The sequence below is a fragment of the Protopterus annectens genome, chromosome 4.part1 (assembly GCF_019279795.1).
Source record: "Protopterus annectens isolate FY-2018-M chromosome 4.part1, PAN1.0, whole genome shotgun sequence".
Taxonomy (NCBI): domain Eukaryota; kingdom Metazoa; phylum Chordata; order Ceratodontiformes; family Protopteridae; genus Protopterus; species Protopterus annectens.
Window position 1 is genome coordinate 772,564,387 of NC_056734.1, and position 21,578 is coordinate 772,585,964.

The 21,578-nt window shown below is 44.3% G+C and overlaps 1 protein-coding gene across 1 annotated transcript in view; it reads left to right on the forward strand.

Moving 5' to 3' along the window:
* Positions 1-21,578, forward strand: part of DHX36 (DEAH-box helicase 36) — a gene marked incomplete in the record, with an annotated part of 1,900,459 nt that overhangs the window by 1,004,623 nt on the left and 874,258 nt on the right.

Sequence of the window (21,578 nt, forward strand, 5' to 3'; positions counted from 1 at the left end):
CCGCCTTTGTTACTGGATCCAACTCCAGACATCTGGCTCACCCAACATGGATGACTCATCTGGACTTAACAGGCCTCAAACTGACCACATAATTTTTACAATTCCATTGATTGCAAGACAGCACAGGCTTTCCTGCCCAGTATGTGCTATCTTATCTTCTCAAAAAGCTTCTACTAGAAAGATTTACAAAAGCAAATGGAACAGATTTGTTTACTGGGCACTTAGCAAGGACCTAGATTATTTTTCAGCACCTGTACAGCTGTCTTTGAATTCTTAGCTTCAATTTTCAGTGAAGTTTCTAGTTTTTCAACTACAAGGGTGTGCTGAAAAGTTCTAAGCCCAACCAACCTTCTAAATTCTGAGTATTATTTTGCTTCTGCAGCTAAAAAGAGGGTTATTTCATCATATAAAGTGCCAATTTGCAGAATCACAACGCTATGTTTTGACATTGTTTCAGATCCTTGATTGAACCACGTCAGTGAAAAGTGTGGTACTCCGAGTTGTCATGTTCCTATACCTGCAGATGAAAACTCCAAAGGAAATCCTTGAATGCATGATGCAAACATTGAATGGCAAGTGCCCTTCTTACTCCACTGTGAAGAACTGGAGTACAGACTTTCAGTGTGGAGATTTCGAGACCGAAGATGCAGCAAGGTGTGGAAGGACTCAAACAGTGTTTACTCCTGAAATTGTTGATCATGACCTGATTTTAGCAGATCAGTGTATATTGGCTAAAACACTACACATATCCAGGAAACATGTTGAGTTTATAATCCATGAGCAGATGAGTATGCAGAAGCTGTCAGCCAAGCGGGTGCCCAAATGTTTGAATGCAGATGAGAAAAGACATCAAGTGGACAATTCCAAATTGATTTTGCTATTTTTCCTTTGAGCTGGTGCCACCTTTTTGAATGACTAGATGTTATGTGATCCTATCTCGCCTACATTCTGACTGATGGGTTCGGAGCCGATCCCTCGGCTCCATGCCAAAGAGCGAAGTCTCTTATTGGCTGAGCTTACTATATCCCAGGATGCACCACTACCAGTCCCCCAGATCTCGTTTGCCGCTAACAAGTGAAGACGTGGTCTCGAGCTGGCTGAGCTAAGTAGTGATTAATTTCACTAGTTTTTCTGTCAGGAATTTCTATTTTTCTTCAACAAAAGCTGTTTTAACAGCTATTCTTGTGTTTGGAGTGAGTTTGGTGAAATTTTAGTAAATTCTTGTGTTGTGAGTGTTGACTAGAGTACCTCTTGTGTGTAAAGGCCTTTCCGGTCTTTTGATTGTAGGTGACTTCTGTTTTGTTAGGGATCTCGGATCCTTTATACTGTGTTATAGTTTCTCTTTCTTATAAAAAGTCAAAGAGAATTTCTTTCTTTCTAATTACAGTGTTTGTACTGTGTTTTGGGCTTTAATTCACGGAATGTCTCAGGTACCTAGGCCTTCAGGCTTTAAAAAGTGCACCAAGTGCAACTTTAAAATGTCGATCACAGATGACCACTCTCTCTGTCTTTATTGTTTGGGTGCAAAGCATTTGCAGGAGTCCTGCAGCGTGTGTCACGCTTTTTCCTCGAGGTCCTCCAAGAGAGGAAAAATAAGCTCATATTAAAAGGTCTTGTAAAACCCTCCTTTGAAGAAGCTTTAGCATCCTCTCCTTCTCCGCTAAAAGAAAGGCGGCTCCGACCAGTCCGTCGGATCCGACCGCCAAAGACATAGGCAGGTTTCTCCTTCGGCTCCAAGGACTTCAGAGCCGATCTGCCTCGATGCCACCAGTCTCGACTCCTCTGGCCGGAGCCGATGGCTGGGGCATCGAGGCGGGTCACCGCCGTCGGCTCCACTGGTCTCGGAGCCGACAAGGTTGTCCGCTCAGACACTTCCTCCTCGGCACCGATGGAAACTAGTGTGGGTATTCCTTCGGTGCCGATAGTCATCGAGTCACCTCGGCGGTCCCCTAGCCCCTTGGGGCCGTTGGAGAGGCCATCTCGAACCCGTTCAATATCCTCTAGGTCATCGAGGATGTCAGATTCGGACATAGACAGGGTGCTCCAAAGACTGTTCCAGTCCCCAGTCTTTCAAAATTTGTTTGGCTCCGACCCAGTCATCTTGAGCCGATGGCCATGCCCATGTCATTGCCATTCCTCCTCTGACCGTCGGAGCAGGTGCTGTCGAACGGTGCTGTCGGAACGGTAGAGATCTTAGGGTCGGCTCCGACCCTTACTCCAACCCGGCCTTGGTCCGAGTTTGGTACACGGACTTCTTCGGCTGGACCTGTGGGTGATGTTTGGGACCTATGCTGTCGGTTCCGAGCCTCCTCTCGGTGCTTGACGGGACTTCCGTCTGCTATTATGGCTCGGGACGGACACTCCCAGGATTCTGGGGTCCGGCTTTCAGAGCTATGAGGAGTGCCTTGGCCAAGTCTTCTTGCCATCTCTCCGGCTTTACCGGCACCTTCCTGGGCGTGGAGACTGGGTCTTTGGCAGTTCCCTGTCCTTAGGCAGCGGAGCCCCTGGGCCTGAGGTTACCCCATTGGGGTTCCCCTCCTCCTGAGGGTTCTTCAGAGTTGTCTTCAGAGGAACCCCAAGGAAGAGATCGTGCAAGAGGAAGCACGTGGACTCCCCGAGTCTATTACATCGGACACTGATCTTGATGATGCGGAGGGGTCCCAGTCGTCCTCGGATGATGTCTCATTTGCAGACATCTTAGAGATCCTCAAACAGCTGGATATCCAAACCCCCTCTGCTGATGAGTCAGTGCTCCTCAAGGCCTTTGGGGCTCAGCCCTCCGCCTCCTGGGTGTCTCCGCCCTTGACGAGCTCCTGGATTTAGTTTGTCGGGCGTGGGAACATCCAGATACCGTGGAACCAGTCCCTTCTCGTCCTAATAAATTTTTGTCTGCCCCACCCGAGAAGGAGTTCCTCACTAAAGGCGTGGCTGTAGATGCCATGGTGGTGGCATCTGCTACACAACAGGACGTGGCAGAGGCTTCAACGTCCGTCCATCCTCCTAATAAGGAGTCTAGGAGCATGGACGATGCAGGCGTACGGAAAGCGCATCCTTACTTCAGCGGCCTTTACTTTAAGGTCCCTGAATTATTTGGCACATTTTACCAGGCTTCAGAGGGATCTGGTCAAGGAGCTGTCAGATTCCCTCTTAGGTAACCTACCTGAGCAGCTAGCCCAGTCAGTTAGCTCTCAGTTGGCTATCCTTGCTTCAATTTCTAACTCGTCCATGAGGCTCATTTCAGTATCGCGGCCGGAGGGTAAGCAGCGCAGGCACAGGTGTGGCTCTCACGGAGACAGGCCTGGCTCCGTTTGTGTCATTTTGGAGGCCTTCAAGTCTTCCTTCGACGCCCTTTGATGGGTCCTCTTTATTTGGACCTAAGGTGAAAGACACTCTTACCGGCTGTGAGCAAGAAGGAAAAACTTTATCTGCCGTAGGTGCTCGTTATTCCACTCCCTTTCGGCCTTATCCCAAGGCTAAAGGAGGAGGGAAGATGTGGTTCCAAATCACGTAAGTTTTTCCATCAACAGCAGGAAGATTCCTTCCAGAGGCAGAGGACGGGAAATTTTTCTGGGAGACGCCGTCCCAGAGGCGGCAGAGGGCCCGCAATTCTGGAGACCATGAGTCCTTTCGTGGCTCTTCAGCCTCCCACACTTCATGAGGGATTGCCCGGCTGTGCTGCTCGGAGCCAGTCGGGTGCCGTTGCCAAGCACCTAAAAGCCTGGGAGTCAATCACTCAGGACAGATGGGTGCTTGGATTATTGCCGGAGGTTACACCATCCCTTCACACTCACCCCACCGTCCAAAAAAATCCCGGACCCGCCACCCAGTCAAAGGGAAATTGCAGCCGCAGAAGCGTTAAAGCTGCTAGGAAAGGAGTCATCCAACCGGTCCCCACAGACCAGATCGGATCCGGAAATTACTCAAGGTTCTTTTAGTGCCAAAAGACAGGGGACCTGAGACCAATATTGGATCTCAGCAGACTAAACCAATCCGTCACGAAATCCAAATTCGAATGGTCACGTTACAATCCATTCTCCCATTATTGGAGAAGGATGTTTGGATGTGCTCCATAGATCTCAAGGGCGCCTATTATCACATACCGATACATCGGCCCAGGAAGTATCTGCGCTTCAGCCTGGGAGACAGTCATTTCCAATTTTGTGCTCTGCCCTTTGGTCTCACCACAGCCCCCAGGGTGTTCACCAAATGTTTGGCAGTAGTAACTGCTCACCTGAGGAGTCTTGGATTCCAAGTGTTTCCCTATCTGGACGACTGGCTCCTGACTGCCACCACCAGTCATCTACTAATGGACAACCTCAAAGCCACCATCTCCCTGGGTGCTACCCTGGGAATTACATTCAATTGGTCAAAGTCTGTCTTGCTGCCCTCTCAGCGCATAAGGTTCATAGGAGCAGAGATGGACTCAAAATTGATGCGTGTTTTTCTTCCTACCGAAAGGATCCAAACTTTACAAGGCCAAGTTCAAGCCCTGATTTCAAGATCCAAGGCCCCAGCCAGGATGGTCCTACAGGTTTTAGGTTCGATGTCTGCCACGGTTCTTCTAGTTCCTCTGGCAAGATTGCACATGAGGATTCTTCAGTGGCTATTATCGACTCAGGATCTTCCCCTCAATCACCCCATTATGATTACAGAAACATGCAAACGGGACCTTCGCTGGTGGCTTCAGACATCCAATCTAAATCAGGGAAGTCCTTTTGTTATTCCCTCTCCAGTGGTCACCCTGACGACAGATGCCTCCCAGACAGGGTGGGGGGGGCATTGTCTGGGCAGGTTAGTTCAGGGTTCCTGGCTTCCAGACAAAACTTTTCTCCACATCAATGTATTGGAGATGAGGGCTGTACTTCTGTCCCTACAGGCCTTACACAAGTTTCTCCCTCAGGGCATTATCGCCATCCACACAGACAACATGTCGGTGGTCTGGTATCTAAACAAACAAGGAGGGACCAGATCTTACCCCCTTTGCAGAGAGGCCATGAGGGTGTGGGAATGGGCTGTAGCTACCAGCCGTTTCCTAGTAGCGACCCACATTCGGAAATCAAATGTATTGGCAGACAGATTAAGCAGGACAATTCTCTCTCCTCACGAGTGGTCCCTAAACAAAACAGTAGCAGCTCAGGTTTTCAGGAGATGGGGGACTGCTGCGACCTGTTTGCAACACCACAAAATACAAAGTGCAAAAGGTTCTTCTCCTTGACTCCACATCAGGGGGAAGCAGCTATGGATGCTCTAGCACAACCTTGGCCAACAGGGCTACTTTATGCTTTTCCTCCGATTCCACTTCTCTCCAAAGTCATTCAGAAAGCTTCTCAATTGGGGTCCACAATGATACTAATTGCTCCCACTGGCCTCGTCAGGTATGGTTTCCTACCTGAAGAAACATGCGTGGGCGATCCTTGGACTTTAGATCTAACTCCGGATCTGCTAATTCATCAGTCGGGACGACAACATCAGTCCCTTCACACCTTGAAGTTGACAGCTTGGCTCCTCCACTTCCGACTTTAGTCAGGAATCACACATTAGACCCGGAAGTTATTCACATTTTATCTTGCCCACAAACCCACCACTAAGAAATTGTACCTCAGTAAGTGGAAGAGGTTTGCTATCTGGGCTCAACTCAGGGCTTAGACCCTATCACTGCTCCAATCCCAGAGGTTTTGAAATTCTTAACATCCCTGTTTAATCAAGGATCTTCTGTCTCTACTATTAAAGTCCAACTAGGGCTATCTCTAAATTTCCACGAGTCCATGGATCCTCCATTGATGAGCAGCAGATTATGCAAAACTTTCATTAAAGGTGCGGGGCTGTTAAGACCCCAGTTTTTCATCCTGCGCCTCCGTGGGATCTTGATTTGGTGCTTCGTGCATTAACATCTTCCCCTTCGAACCGGCTGCTACATGTGAGTTAAAATATCTGTCTTGGAAAACTGCCTTCTTAGTTGCAATTACCTCCAAGAAGAGTTTCAGAGCTTCAAGCCCTATCTATCAAACCACCGTGCTTGATTTTTCACAAGGATAGAGTATCACTTAGGCCTAATCCATCTTTTGTCCCAAAGGTCTGTTCTAATCTCTGTCTCCAACAATCTCTAGAGCTACCAGTTTTCTTTCCAAAATTCTCCAATGAAGCAGAATACACTCTCCATAAATTGGATGTTCACAGGCAATTGCGCTTCTATTTAGACAGGACTCAGCAAATTAAGAATCAGACCAGTTGTTTGTGTCCTTCTCAGACAATAAATTGGGTAAAACCATCACAAAAGCTACTATCTCCAAATGGATTAGAGATTGTATAACTCAGGCTTATTCCTCTTGAATAAGCAACTTACAACATCTATCAAAGCTCACTCTACCAGAGCTATGGCGACTTCTATAGCTTTTCATTCCAAGCTCGCTATTTCTGAGATTTGTGCTGCGGCTACTTGGTCCAATCCGACACTTTCATTTCCCACTATAAATTGGATGTGGCATCTAAAGGCGAGCATCATTTGGTTCCACGGTACTCAGGAGTGTTTTCCAGTGAGCCACCCAGGATTCAGGTGCTAGGACGCTGTCCCATCAGTCAGAATGTAGGCGAGATAGGATCACATAACATCTTTTAGTTATGTACTCACCATAACTTCAGATGTTTGGGATCCATCTACATTCCTAATACCCTCCTTCCCCTGCCTTGGAGATCAGAAGAGATTGAACGGTTTTGAGTTCTACTGTTTTTATCTTGTTTCATCTGACGATGTTATATAATCAGTGCGTGCATGTGTGCATGTATGCGGACAAACTAGATCTGGGGGACTGGTAGTGGTGCATCCTGGGATATAGTAAGCTCAGCCAATAAGAGACTTCGCTCTTTGGCATAAGCGTGCCGAGTCGGAGCCGAGGGATCGGCTCCGAACCCATCAGTCAGAATGTAGGCGAGATGGATCCCAAACATCTGAAGTTATGGTGAGTACATAACTAAAAGTTACTGTTGATGGAAGCATGGTTATATCACAGGGATCCTGAAACAAAACAGTCCATGCAGTGGCGGCACTCGGGTTCAGCAAGTCCAAAGAAGTTCAAGACCCAAAAGTCAGCAGAAAAGGTCATGGCCACAGTGTTTTGGGATCAGGAAGGTGTTGTGACTGGTTTACCTTTATAAAGCCGAATCACAGTGGTCCGAATGCTCATATGAGTGACTCGTAACCACGAAAGTGAAAACGGTGATAGTCCTTAATGTTCGATAAACAGCAAATCAAAAACCAGATTTGCCGTTTTTCGAACATTATCGAACGAAAAAAGTGTAAAGCAGCACCCCCCATGTGGGGGACTGTGCCCCCACACACCCCCTACTTTAATATTCTAACTCTGAGAACGCACTACAGTGGGGAAAGGGACCATTTTCCGAACCCCAACTATAGTGCAGTCCGCCCCAGTATGTCGAATGAGCGAATGTCACTGTGCATTCGCTCAGTGCACATTCGAACCTTTTTTCATTCGGTGTTTGCAAACTTTGCAAACAGCCTTTCGAGCAATTGCTGTTCACCCGAGTGTGAATCGCCTTTCTAAAGGTAAACCGTTGTTACTATCTTCCAAGGGGCCAAACAGTTAATGCAGAATACTACTGTAACTTGCTGTGCCAATTAAAGGAGACAATGAAAGAAATAAGGAGGGGGGAAATTTTTTTTTTTTTTTCGCAACACAATGCATCTGTTCACAAGGCTAGCAAAACGATGGATGTTTTGACAAAATTTGGGTATGAGTGCATAGCCCATCCACCCTACTCACCAGATCTTGCTCCATCTGAATGTTTCTCTTTTTTTCAAACCTTAAGAAGAGTTTGAGAGAGCAGCAACTTTCAGGTGATTCGGAGGTGATTGCAGCAGCAGAGCAGCATTGCAGTGACCCAACTTCACCCTTTTTTATCAGGGTTACAGAAACATCAGACACAATGTGCCAAGTGTGTTGAACTTCGGGAAGAATATGTTGAATAACTTCCAAATTTCATGGCTCCATGTCATTCCTGTCTTGGTCGAGCTTAGAACTTTTCAGCAACCCCTTGTATTAAAGTTCATTTGGCTGCCATTTTTAATTTCCCGCAGGGCGAAAATAACTCTACTTTAGCTTTTTCTAAAGTATGTAAAGCCTTTCTCCATTTTACTTAGACCCCTGTTGAAGGATCCTCCTGCTCCTTGTGATTTAACTATTATGCTCCAGACCCCCTCTGAATCATCAGCTAGGGCAGATTTTAAATTGTCTTGGAAAACCATTTTTCTGTTGGCTATCACATCAGCTAGACAAGTGTCTGAACTCTGGGCTGTATCTTCTAAACCTACTTACCTGGTTTTCCACAAAGACAGGGTCTTTCCAGACTAACCCATCTCTTTTTCCAAAAATAGCTTGAACCCAGCATAAACAAGGTCATTAATCTATCAGTTTTCTTTCCAAGCTTTTGAAATAAGGGGGAATATATGCTCCATCTATTTGCATGTACATATATAACGTTGCTTTTATCTCCATAGAACAAAAGACTTCAGGAAAACCGACCAGTTGTTTCCTTCTCTCCTAACAGACTGGGTAAACCAGTTTCCAAAGTTACATGGACCAAATGCTTAACAGAATGCGTCTCCTTTTTTCTTTATGGTTAAAAAAAAAGGTTTATCCTTGCTTAAGCCTCCTAGCGATCACACCACGAGCTCTATGGCGGTCACTCCAGGTTTTTGGTCAAGGGCTTCCTTAGATGACATTTGTGCATCTGTAGCTTGGACTAGTTCTCACACTTTTATTGATCATTAAAAATTAGATTCTGTTTCTAGGAACAGAGCAGCCTTTAGCTCTGCAGTACTCTGGAATATCCTTCCATGGGGGCCACCCAAGGTTTCAGTAGCTAGGGACTCTGTCCCATCACTTGCGGAGTGAATGAAATGGACAGCAACAGATATGTGCTCACCCTGATGTTCCATCTGTGTTTATTTTCATTCTTCCTCAACTTCCCACCCACCTGCCCCCATCCTTTGTGTCTGGAAAGATCTGAGTTTTTTTTTATTGGAACCTCTATTCCTTGTTTGGACTCCAGCTTCCTTTTTCCTTTCCACCATTGTTCAGTTATTTAACAGGTTATCCCTTTATATATAGGAATAGCAAACTCAATCCGAGGTTGGCGGGGCATTGTGGTTAAAGGGAGGAGCCTTATGAGTTTTGGATCCGAAGATCTGGTAGAAGCAGCAGTGTGATCCGAGTTTCAGATTCAAACCCATCAGTTGAGGAAGAATGCAAATGGACAACACAAATGGAACGTCATGGTGAGTACATAACTTTTTTTTTTTTTTAAGCTGACAGATAACGTAGAATGAGTTAATACTTTGTCAGTGATCTTACCACTAGTTTTTGTAAGTGATTGGACTATGTCTGGCATTTGTTTTTCTGATGAGTAAACTGGATGGAGTAAAATGATAGGTAGGCATCTTTCATTTTTTAACATTCTATCTCTATAGGCATCTTTAGTTTATATAACATTCCATCTCTATAATGTGTCAGGCCAATGAGGCATACTTAATAAATCCACTGTTTTTAAAAATGATCAAAAAGGAAGCCATAGATTATGTAAGAACTAAATAAATATTAGATTGTGTAGGAATTGGTGTATTTTAGGAGAATGGAAACAGAGGAAGAGAGAAATGGATTTGCAGCATTGTTTTTATGTGGATTATGTTGGGCATGTTTGTCTGGCTGCCTTTAGATGGTTGTAAGTATGTTGGAGGGAAGAACCTGTTAAAAGTGAGTGTCACAGTTAGAGTGGTTGTCAGAAGTGAATAAGTGCTATAACTTACTTTAGGAATGTGTGGAGATCTCTTGACAGTATTGGCATTATGGAATAAATGTGAGGTATGATAGAGGATAATACTGAAGCAGCTGTTTCTAATAAGATGCATCTGTGCGTTTTGGTAGTTGTGGGGCTAAGATGTAATTGATATAGACAGGTAAGCATGTAAGTTAGTCTTACTTATAAATAATCCCAGAGGGGAGAAATCAGCTAAATCAGCTAGTATACCATGCAGCATTTTTTTATGGTTAAAGAACAGAGCAACAGTGATGCTGTTATTTTTGGTAAGAGATGCAAAATTGCTGATTTATAAGATCACTGCTTTATAATGTAGTCATAGAAGGTAATACATATGCTTATGTTAACTGCGATGTGTTATAGTTAATAAAGGAGATTTTTAAAAAATGAATATTACAAAAGACTTGATACAGTTGATAACTTAAAATTATGCTACATAGTACATATTTAAGAGCAAATGCAAGGTTATGTTGTGTTTTAAGGAAAAAAGGTACTGTGGTTTCTAAGAGCAATGCAGTATCTTGCAGTTTGTCCCTGATATGTCTTGAGATACGTGACTTTAGGAAAGCTTTTAGAGCAATATGTGGCCAGGGCATTAAGCTGAAAAGGAAAATAATGCTGTAACCAAGTTTTTTTTTGTTTTTTTTTTCAATTTTTATTTTGCCTTTGGTTATCGAGAAAAGTCTGACTGGGTTTAGCTTAAACCCCTTTTCTGCAGAGGCCTGGTGAGCAAAGCTTCTCAGATTTTAGAGAAATGATCAAGGTTGCACATAGAATGACAGCTTGCAAACAGTCTACAGTTATTTACTGAGTACACAATATTTTAAACAGTGTGTGTAAATTTATAGATTACATGAGTGTTGAAGCAGAGTATTCATGTTTGCAAAGCATATCACAGTATACATGGCATCATATACCTTGTATACAAGGTGACCTTATGAGTCTGATTCTTTTCCATTTTATGTTGTAGCAGATAAAAACAGCATGCAGAACATAAACCATGCATTTTTGGTTAGGACAGCCAATTCCTGAGAGCCTCAAGCCTATTCTCCCAAGGGAAACTATCTGTTTTCAAGTCCTCCTCTGAGCAACCCACAGAGGAGGCTCACAGGAAACATAAGTGTAAGAGGAGATGCTTGGATTCCCCTGAGGAATCCCTGACTACTGACACTGATTTTGATGAGAGAGAGAGAGAGAGAGAGAGTCCTCCCAGACCCCCCCCCCCCTTTGAAGACATCTCATTTGAAGAGATTCTCAAATTTCTTAGGAGGGCACCAGGACTGATCCCAGAGGAACTCCACTTGTGACTAGCCTCTTTCTGGAGGTGGACTCGCCAGTTCTAACTTTCTTGGGTCCTGTGAGCCAGCTGGTTATCCACTGAGTGACAAACTCATGTGGTTAGGCATAGATCCTTATTAACAATACCTGAATATGGGGTATTGTGTCAGATGCCTTGGTCAAGTCGAGGTAGGCAGTGTGAACTATTTTGCCCTCATCCGTTGCTTTGGTGACCTCAAAGAAGTCCACCAGGTTGAGTATGCATGTTCTGCCATTCAAACCAAATTGGGTTGGGTCCAGTGTCTGCAGATTTCCTATGTCATTGATCATTTCCATGGTAATTCTTTCCATGGCTTTGCATGCGAGACTAGTGAGACTTATGGGTCTGTAGTTTCCAGGTTCTGTAGATGGCCCAAGTTTGTGCAGAGGGATGACTGTTGGTGTTCTCCATTCAGGAGGCATGAAGCCTGTTTGAAGACTACAGTTAAATAGCAATTTGAGAGGAGCCTGATAGGTCATATTTCATACTATTTAGAAGACATTTTGGGATATTGTGTGTGCCCGCTGATGCAGTGTTAGAGCATTAATGAGCTGTTCACTAGTGATAGCAGAGGGAGTTATATTTGATGGTATTTCTTGAGGACAGGTTGAGGGTATTTCCTGAGGATAGGTTGAGGGGAAGACGGGGTAAAGTTGAAGCAGAATTTGTCATCAGTAGGTTTGCTATATATTCTGGTGTCATATAAGTGACTTAATTAACAATTAGCTTTGCACACAATTGTGTATTGCCTTTGAGGTTGCAGACGTAGCTAATAAATGTCTTGTGGGTTGTCCTTGGCTTGGGAGACCAAATTTACTTCAAGTTTGGCTTTGGTAGACTTTATTTGTCCTCTGAGTTGTTTGTTTAGTTTGATTACTTTTATCCTGCTAGGTGCTGCACCTCCTAATTTTTGCTATGATTTTCTTCCTTCTGTTATGCATCCTGCTGATGCGATTCCATCAGGGTGACTTGTTTTTTGAGTTAGTTCTGTACTATTGGTGGGTACAGCTGCCTCTGTGTGACTACTAACATGCCTGTGTAGGGTTTCCGTGAACAGTTCTGTGTAGGCAGCAGTGTCCTCAGGATTTATGGGGGGCTTGAAAATTTGCCAGGTTATCACTTAATAGTAGGATGTTGGCGTTAGTCATTCCTGAATATTCTAGGGTTGTTGGCTGGGGGGATTTTTTTTTTTTTTTTTTAAGAGGAGATTTTTGTTTGTCTGACCTTACCGAAGACATTACATTACACAGTAGGTTTTACTCCCTACTTGAGATTAGTGAGAACCAGATCCGTATCCCCTATGGCTGCACCTGACAATCTGATCCAGGGGGTTTGTGTTTACAAAATCCAGGAATCTCTGCACCTGTACATTTGGCACTCGTACATTTCATCTCAGTCATCTATGTTTTTTTGCCTTAGAACTAGTACTTTGGCAAGTCATTCATTAAAAAACTCTATGTAGTATCTGAGTAGTATTTCATTAAATTAACTGGGCAGAGGGTAGGAGAAGACCTAGAAGTTCCTTTGTTTCCATTAAAGGAAGTATGCCCGTAACACAAAACGAGACCCTGTCAAAACTCTGGAATTTTGTTTTGGAGTCAAATGCTTAGAGATCTAGTGTCATGCTTTCAGATAGGAAGAAATTTGTCTGACAAGACAGAGTCTACAATTTCTGATTCTGGGGCTTCACAGTGACTATGGCTAAGAAAGGGACTACCTGTAGAACTAGAGAGACCTATCAATTAGCGAATGCTATAAAGCCAGCATCAGTTTGGACACACTGGCCAATAAACATAACCAGTTAATTGTTTATCACAGGGGTAAACACTCCTTGCATCTTTCTGATCTAAAAGATTACAAGTACACTGTCTGCATGAAAATGTAGCCCTCTGTCTGTGAAGGTGGGGGGGGCTGTATGGCCATCAGCACTGCTTAGAGTACAAAGACCTCATACTCCAAGGACAACCAAATGCCCTTTTTGCTCCTAGAACAAAATGAACTATCTTATGGCAGAGAAGCAGCCATGGTAAAGACCTAACTACCAGAAAATAGGAAAATAGGCTGGTCTTCTACAGATGGGCTGGTGTTACCATTGCAACCTGGCTGTATAAACAAAGGTGAGATCTGGACTGGTGAGACTTTGAGGCATCAGTACATCTACTTGCGCAGTCTGGTCACTGGAATTACCATTAAAATAATTGGTTATGTTATTCAAAGCTTTAACAATACCTTAAGACTAGTTATTAGGAAAATGTCCTTAAAGTCCATGAGAAAAGACCAGCAATAAGCTTATGTTTAGGCAGAGAAACTCCTGTACATGACTGCTTTAGGCCCTTGGCTTTACTGAATCTTGATCTGCCTTATTTAGAAATCCATTCTAGTTACCATCACTTAGGCATATAGCATCATAGAGTTGCAAGGTGTTTAATGTGAAGAACTATTTTTGATAACAAATGTAAAATAAAATAAAAATAAAATAAATAAATCATGGGCTGTGATAAAAATTCTCCTTTAAATCCCTTGATGTACTGTGTTGCATTTTGTTGGCCTTATAAAGGGGGATCTACCTTAGCACCTTGGGTGCAAGAATAGTCCTAAGGCACTTAACTTTCACTACTCCACTGTGTTAGTCAAAGATCAGAAAAAAGTGTACACCTTTCCTAATCCACTGAGACCTCATTCCAGTAGCGAGAAAACACTTTGGCTGTGTTTCATGTGAAGAGGAGTTTCAGTCCTTGATGCTAGAAATACAACAGTTTAGTCAAAACCATTACAGTCTGAGCATCTGGTCCAGAGCTATGACTTATTTGACCATGAAGCTGATGTTCTCACTGTTGCAGTCATCACATAGTGGTTATCCCTGCCAGGGTAGCCCTCGGCCGGCCCGAATACCAGAGACTTAGTATTTCTGCGTCGGTTGCTGTTGCTTGAGGACTGACGTCAGGTCGTCAGTCATATAAAGTAAGTCAGCCGACACCATTACATCAGTCTTTCTTGCCGTGGAGCCCGAAGCAGAAGCAGTTTGCACGAGTGCCGGTTGGCCACTACCTGAGTTTTCATTTCCGAATTGATGTTGAAGTCTTCTGAAGTTAAGTACCCCGTTGGGGATCCTTTTTTCTTGCACTAACAGATGTCAGAAAAAGTTAATAATTGTCTTGCCTGTGGAAAGCAAATACCACACCAAGACTTCCACTCTTAGCGTCACTTGTCTAGGCCCAGATCACAACATCCCCTGTTGTTGCTTCTGTGCTTTAATGCCAGAACTATCTGTCGTCGAGCCCTTATTGTAGCCAGATATTTTCGTTTACAGTCCTCGAACTCCGATATGGCTTCGGTAAGCTGTCAGACAGATCTTCCAAAAAAGGTAAAAATAAAGACAGACCGCACAGGTTCAAACCTTCTGACGATGCTTCCGTTAAGCTAGTTGTCAGTCCTCAGGTACTCAATGAGGCACCTTTTGCAGCCACTGATGCCCGCTTCACTTGATTCGTAGGCCACTACCGAGACCCTTTCAGAGTCCAGTATGCCTCGGAACTCTTCTTCGTCTAAGACTTCTGCGGTCATCTCTAGACTGGATGGGTCCTGAGCCGCTGAGCAGACACTGGCTTCCGAGGAAGTCCTTTGCAGCTCCGAATTTCGACACAAACCGTATTCTTTCGCGGCTACCATTCTTTCGAAAACGAGTTCCTTAGGCCCAGGGTTCGAACCACACCCAAGAAACCGATTACCCACTCTCAGGTGCCAGGTACCTTGCCTCAGTCTCAAATGCTTAAAATGGCAGAAGACCTTATCATGCTGATCAGGGGAAGCCAAGCTATTCCCTCAAAAAGGAAAAGATATCTGTCCCCAGTAGTTTTGTCCGAACAAGAGTCAGTTGAATCTGATGCATCTGACTATAAAGACTCTCCACTCTCTGCATGAGGATTCTGATGCAGATGAGTCCATTCCTTCAGCTTCTCCTCCAGAGGATTTTTCCTTTGGGGGAAACCTTGCATACTTTAAGGGAGCATTTCCAGTGGGCGAGTCAGGACTACCCTCAGTCTAAAAAGAGACTCTGGGAATTCCTAGATCTTCCACAACACAGACCCTTAGCAATCCCCCTAGTCCTGGATGTGGTGGATGATGTTTTCCTTGAATCCAGCTTTACTCCTGATGCCCTACCTCCTGCTCCCAGAAAACCAGACCGGTACTACAGGGTCCGTGACTCGCACAAATATTTTTTTAAAAATCCTACAGCTGACCCTGAGGTCATTTCTCAAAGGCCAAAAGGGATTAAAGCAACCTCTGCTAAGAATCTCACCACCCTTAGACAGGGATTCCTGAGCATTTGGGGTAAAAAAGTATACACCTCGGCTACTCTTGCTATCAGGGAACGAAATTATCAGTTCCATATGCTTAAATATCAGCAACATACCTTGGAACTCCTTAAACAAAAATGTCCACCTTTCCTGCTTGCGCAGAATCTAAAGATTTACAAGACTTAATGCATTCTGCAAGTCAAGTAACTAAACACACTTTGCACTGTGATTTTTGACGCCCTAGAAGCTTCTTGCAGGGCAGCAGTCACTGGATCTGTCATTAGAAGACATGTATGGCTTAAGGAACAACCCCTGCCAGACAATGTAAAATCTAAATTGTTGGATGCACCCTTGCACAAAGATAACGTATTTGGCACCAAGGCAGACGAGGTCTTAAAAAGTGGAAAAAAAGGCAAAATCAATGCAAACAGTTAGATTTTTACAGGTTCAGCAGGCATTTTCCCTCCAAGCACTGGTCCTTTCCTGCTCTGAGTAAATAGGCTCAGCCTAGGCCCCATGGAAACAGACCCCCCCCCCCAGACAGCAGTCCCAGAGAATGCAAAGATCTAAGCAATGGACTACCTCCACTTCACAACTAGGGAGTTCTAAGCCACCCTCTTATGGTAAGAACTCACAATGACTCAGCTCCTCCAGACCTCCCCTCTGCCCACTTTCACATACTCCTGGGAGGAAAACTCTCCTTTCATTTTAAGCACCTGGGCCACCATTACCAAGGACCAATGGGTTATGAACATTGTGCCTCAGTGCTACAAATTCACCTTCCACAACCTTCCAACCACAAAAGGGTTCCCAGATCTACCACCAAATCAGTGGGCAGAGGCTCAAAAGCAAATCCATTCCTTGCTCTCTTTGAGGACAGTAGAGCATGTTCTTGCAGAACAGATAGGCCAAGGCTTCTACTCCAGACTTTTTCTGTTGCCCAGAAAAGAGGGCACCTGGCTCCCCATCCTCGACCTATCCATTCTAAACACCTTCCTAGTGATCCCAAAATTCAAAATGCTCACCTTCCACCAGCTGCTACCTAAGCTGTCCAAGGGCTTTTGGCTAGCCACCCTGCATCTAAAATAGGTCTACCTCCACATTCCTATCAGATAGTCATGCAGAAAATATCTCCGCTTCAGGGCAGGATCTCAACACTTTCAGTTCTCTGCGCTTCCCTTTGGCTTATCTATTCCTCCCAGAGTTTTCACAAAATGCCTGTCTCCGGCCATTGCCTTTTGCAGACAAAGAAATATTCAAATTTACCCCTACTTGGATGACTGCCTTATTCAAGCAGACAGCCAGGAAAAGCTGCTCAAACACCTGGCCTTTGTAGACACAAAATCAGAAAAAGGCCAGCACCAAGGAAGGTTCAAAAGTAGTTTAATAAAACTGAAACTAGACCGGTTTCAGCAGCAAGGCTTTCATCAGTAGTAGTAGTCAGCAAAAAGCACTTAGTCATCATCTTATAATCACCTTATATGTATATATAACATCACTTCCTGATAAGTCAAAAACAAAAAAAAAAAAAAAAAATAAAATAATTGAAAAGAAAGGCAGAAGTATGAAAAAATCCAAAGAGACACAGTATACTGGTATAATGATATAAATAAACAAAATAATAAAAAAATATAATAAAAGGAATGCCCAAAAAAAAAATAAAACAAAACAAAAGTCAGGTTATAAGAATGTTGTGTTGAATACCATCACAGTATCCTAAAATGAGCTGGTTAATTACAAATTATAATTTATCAAAAGCCCCCAAGTTTAATGATCCACCTTTTTCTTTTGGTATTTAGGATATCATATGATCAATGATCAAGGTGTTCAGAGATCCTGACACGAAAACTGTCTAGTTTTTTGGCCAATATAAAATGCACATGTACATGGTGTGAGAATATATATAATCTCTGAACTAACTGCAAAAAAAACTGTAGTATATATATTTGTAAGTTTTGCCTTTCCTATAGGAAAAATAACATGGATTCTCGACTGAAGATCATCCACTGAGGAACAAATCCTTTTCATCCGCAAAAACTGTGATTTTTATGTTGTTCTAATATAATGTGGATGAAAAAATCTATCAGCATGTAGAAGGGTATTTTGAGAGAATTTTCTTGCGTGACGTTCTAAGAGTGTTATCCTCTCCATATATGTTGCAATCTCAGGTAGATATATGTTGTGCAAAGGGTCATATAAAAATGCACCCATAGCCGTACCTGTAGTTGCCAATAGCAGTTTTTTTTGGAAATAAAAAAAATTTTTAGTTAGAATGTGTTCAGCCATACACAACAATAACTGCCTGCTAACCTCTCCAGGGTATACAATCAACGAAAAGAAGTCAAAACAGGTGCCCACCCAAAGGATAATCTTCCTGGGAGCAAGTCTGGACACAGCATCCCAGATGGCTTACCTTACACCAGAGAAACAAATTTTCCTGTCGGCCTACTTCTCCCAACTGGCCACCACGCACCAGCTTTCTGCAAGGAAAATCCTGCAAGCCCTGGGGTTCATGGCAACTTGCATACTCCACATTCCATATGCCAGACTGCATATGAGGAAACTTCAGTGGTACCTAAAGATCCTTTGGTGTCAACACTCTCAAGACCTGGAAACTCTTCTACCTATTCCTTGCCTCAGAAAGGAATTTCTTTGGTGGGCAACAGCCTGCTCCCACAACAAAGGACTGCACTTCTCCTCACAGCCGGCACCCAGACCTTCACCACAGATGCATCAGACTATGCTTGGGGTGGACACCTGGATGGCAGGTGCATACAGGGCCAATGGGAGCCCACAGCAAATCCCCCTGCACATCAATCAAAAAGAGATGATGGCTGTGCAGCACACCTTGATAGCTTTCAAACCCCTTCTATCTCCATGGATTCTGATCAAAACAGACAACACCACTGTGATGTGGTACATCAACAAGCAGGGAGAGAGACACTCCTACCCTCTATGCAGGCTGGCCATGACCTTTTGGCTCACAGCCTATTCCATGCAACTATACCTGGTAGCACAATACCTACCAGGCTCTCTCAACTCTCTAGCAGTCCAATTAACCAGAAAGCTTTTGGACCCACACGAGTGGCAGCTCAACAAAAGTACCTTCTTCCTAATAACTCAGAAATAGGGAACCTTGAAGGTCGACCTCTTTGCCTCCCACACCAACCATTAGGTCAGCAAATTTTGCACCAGAGAGCATCACTGCAGGGCTTGGAAAGTGGATACACTGTCCTTCCCCTGGGTCATCCTCTTGGTCTATGCCTTTCCTCCCGTACCTCTCATCCCAATGGTGCTGCTCAAAGTAAAGGAGGAAAAACAAGAACCATTCTTATAGCTCAAGAATGGTCCCGACATCACTGGTACCCCTTGCTGCGCAGCCTATCCCTTTTCCTCCATGGCATCTTCCACAAATTCTGAACCTCCTAACCCAGAGGGAAGGGGGAATTCATGCATCCCCAATTGCAGACACTCAGTTTGGCAGCTTGGCTTATTTCCTAGTCCAGAACCAATCTGCCATCCTCAGTAAACAGTGTCTGGATGTTATCCGTGAGCCCAGACACCCTAGCACCAGAACATCTTATGCAGATAAATGGGAAAGGTTCTGCACCTGGATCCAGGCTAAGGGAGCCAATACGGCACATCCCTCCATCCCTCTCATCCTGGATTACTTAGCTGACCTACTACACAGTGGTCTCTCTTTCTCCTCTATAAAAATTCATGCCTCTGCTATTTCTGCTCATTTTCCCACAGAGCAACTCCTTTTCTCACAGCCTTTGATCAGACAGATGTTCATCGTGTTTCACTGTTGCAATCATTACACTTGGGTTATCCTGTTGGCAGGCGACCCGCAGTCGGCCCGAGTTCCAAAATCCTGGTCCGACGTCGGTTGCTGTCACCTCTTCCCTGACGTCAGCATGCCAGGGGTATAAAAGTAGCAACCAACGCCATTTTCTTTGGTCTTTCTTGCCGCACGGTGCCTGAAGCAAAAGCAGTTGGCAAGTGCCGGTCGGCCAACTCCTAAGATTTTCAAAATTGAGTTTCAGAACCGAAGTCTTCAATAAAGCTAAGTACCCCGTTGGGGAAACTTTTTCTTGCTCCAGACCGATGTCAGTAAAAGTTAAGAATTGTATTTCTTGTGGTAAGCAAATACCTCATAAGGACTTTCACTCTTACTGTATTCCTTGCCTAGGCCCTGACCACGACATTACCAGTTGTAAGTTTTGTGCTAGATTCAATAAACGCACTATTAAACGTCTGTTTGATTTTGCTTTACATTATTTTGGCCGAAGGTTTAATTACATAATGCCATCAGAACAACCGACGACTGGAATTTATAAAAAACGCAAAGACAAAGAAAAGGACAGGCATCTGAGGTCCAAAACCGAAGAAGCCTCTTCAAGGCCAGTCGCTGGTTTGCCGGTTCTCAGTGAGGCGCTTTCACAGCCCCTGACACCCGCTACCTCAGAGCCACAGGCCTTAACCGACAGCCACGTGGAGACACCGAGGCCTGTGGAAACTCAAGGTATTGGGCCTACGGAAACTATTCCCTCAGATGGGTCCGGAGCGGCTGAGCAGGCATCGGCTTCTGAGGGTGTTTTCAGACCTTCACAGCTTACAATTAAGCCCACTATAGCAGCCAAGGCAAAGTCAAAAACACCATTAAAGACAAGGAAACAAGTATAGCATTCTCCAGAACAGTCATCCATGCCAAAGAAACAGATGCTTAAAATGGCCGAAGACCTAATTACTTTAATCAGGGGTTCCCATCCCCCTCCTGACAAAAGGCCTAGGCAAGACACTGACTATGATTCCTCTGACCAGGTTTCCATTTCCTCTGATTCCTCTTCTGATCAGGGATATTCTCTCCCTCCCTATGAGGACTGTCATGCAGAAGAGTCTATACCTTCAGCCTCTCCGCTTGAGAAATATTCTTTGGGGAATCCCTGCACACCATGAGGGAGCATTTCCATTGGGAGAGCTAGGATTATTTAGAATCCAAGAAAAGGCTCAGAGACTTCCTTTTATTGTCTCAGCACAGGCCCCTAGCTATCCCCCCTGTGCTTGATATTGTTGATGATGTTTTCTCTGAATCCAGTCTGTCTCCTGATTCTTTACCCCCTGCACCAGTCAAGCCAGACAGGTACTACAGGGTCCCTGACTCTCATAAATTTCTTTACAAAAACCCCGCTGCAGACCCAGAAACAATTTCTCAAGGCCCTAAAGGGGTTAAGGCTTCCACTGCTAAAAATCCTGTCCCCTCAGATAGGGGTTCCAGTGCTCTGCACAGATGGGGGAAAAACGTTTACACTTCTGCTACTTTAGCTGTAAGGGCTTTAAATTGCCAGTTTCACATGCTTAAATATCAACAGTACCTCATGTCATTGTTAAAACAGAAAATGGTTTCATATTCCGAAAGTCCTGGCAGTAAGGAAACGCAGGATTTATTGCATGCAGTTGAACAAGTGGGAAAGCAATGTGGTTTTGATTCATTAGAGGCTTCTTGTAGAGCCGCAGTTACAGGCTCTGTTATTCGAAGGCATGCTTGGTTGAAGGAACAAAGTTTACCTGACCATGTTAAAGTAAAATTATTGGATGCTCCACTACAGCATGATACTTTGTTTGGTGTTAAGCAGAAGAGGTGTTAAAATGGAAGATAAAGCAAAATCAATACAGACAGTGAAGGATTTCTTACAGGTTCAACCACATTGATTTAGCAGAAACTGGCTTTCAAAAAATTGGTCCTTTTCAGTGTCAGGCCACAAAGAGGCAGATACAGATGCCCAAGAGGCAGATCTCAGCCCCAAGGCTCCTATAGACCTAACAGTGGGGTGCTTCGGCCCCCAAAGGAGGGGAAGACAAATCACAACCTTATAGGAAACCGTCCCAATGACTTCCCTCTACAAATGCTAAGCACTTACCTTTTGGCAGCACCCCTAGGAGGAATGCTAACATTTTTCTCAAAAAATTGGCACATGATCACCTAGGACCAATGGGTGCTGAATATTGTTTCTCAGGGTTACAGGTTCCACTTCCACACTCTTCCAAAATCAAAAGGTATGCCAGACCTGCCATAAAATCAATGGGCAGAGGCGCAAAAAGAGATTGCTGCTCTTATGGACATGGGAGCT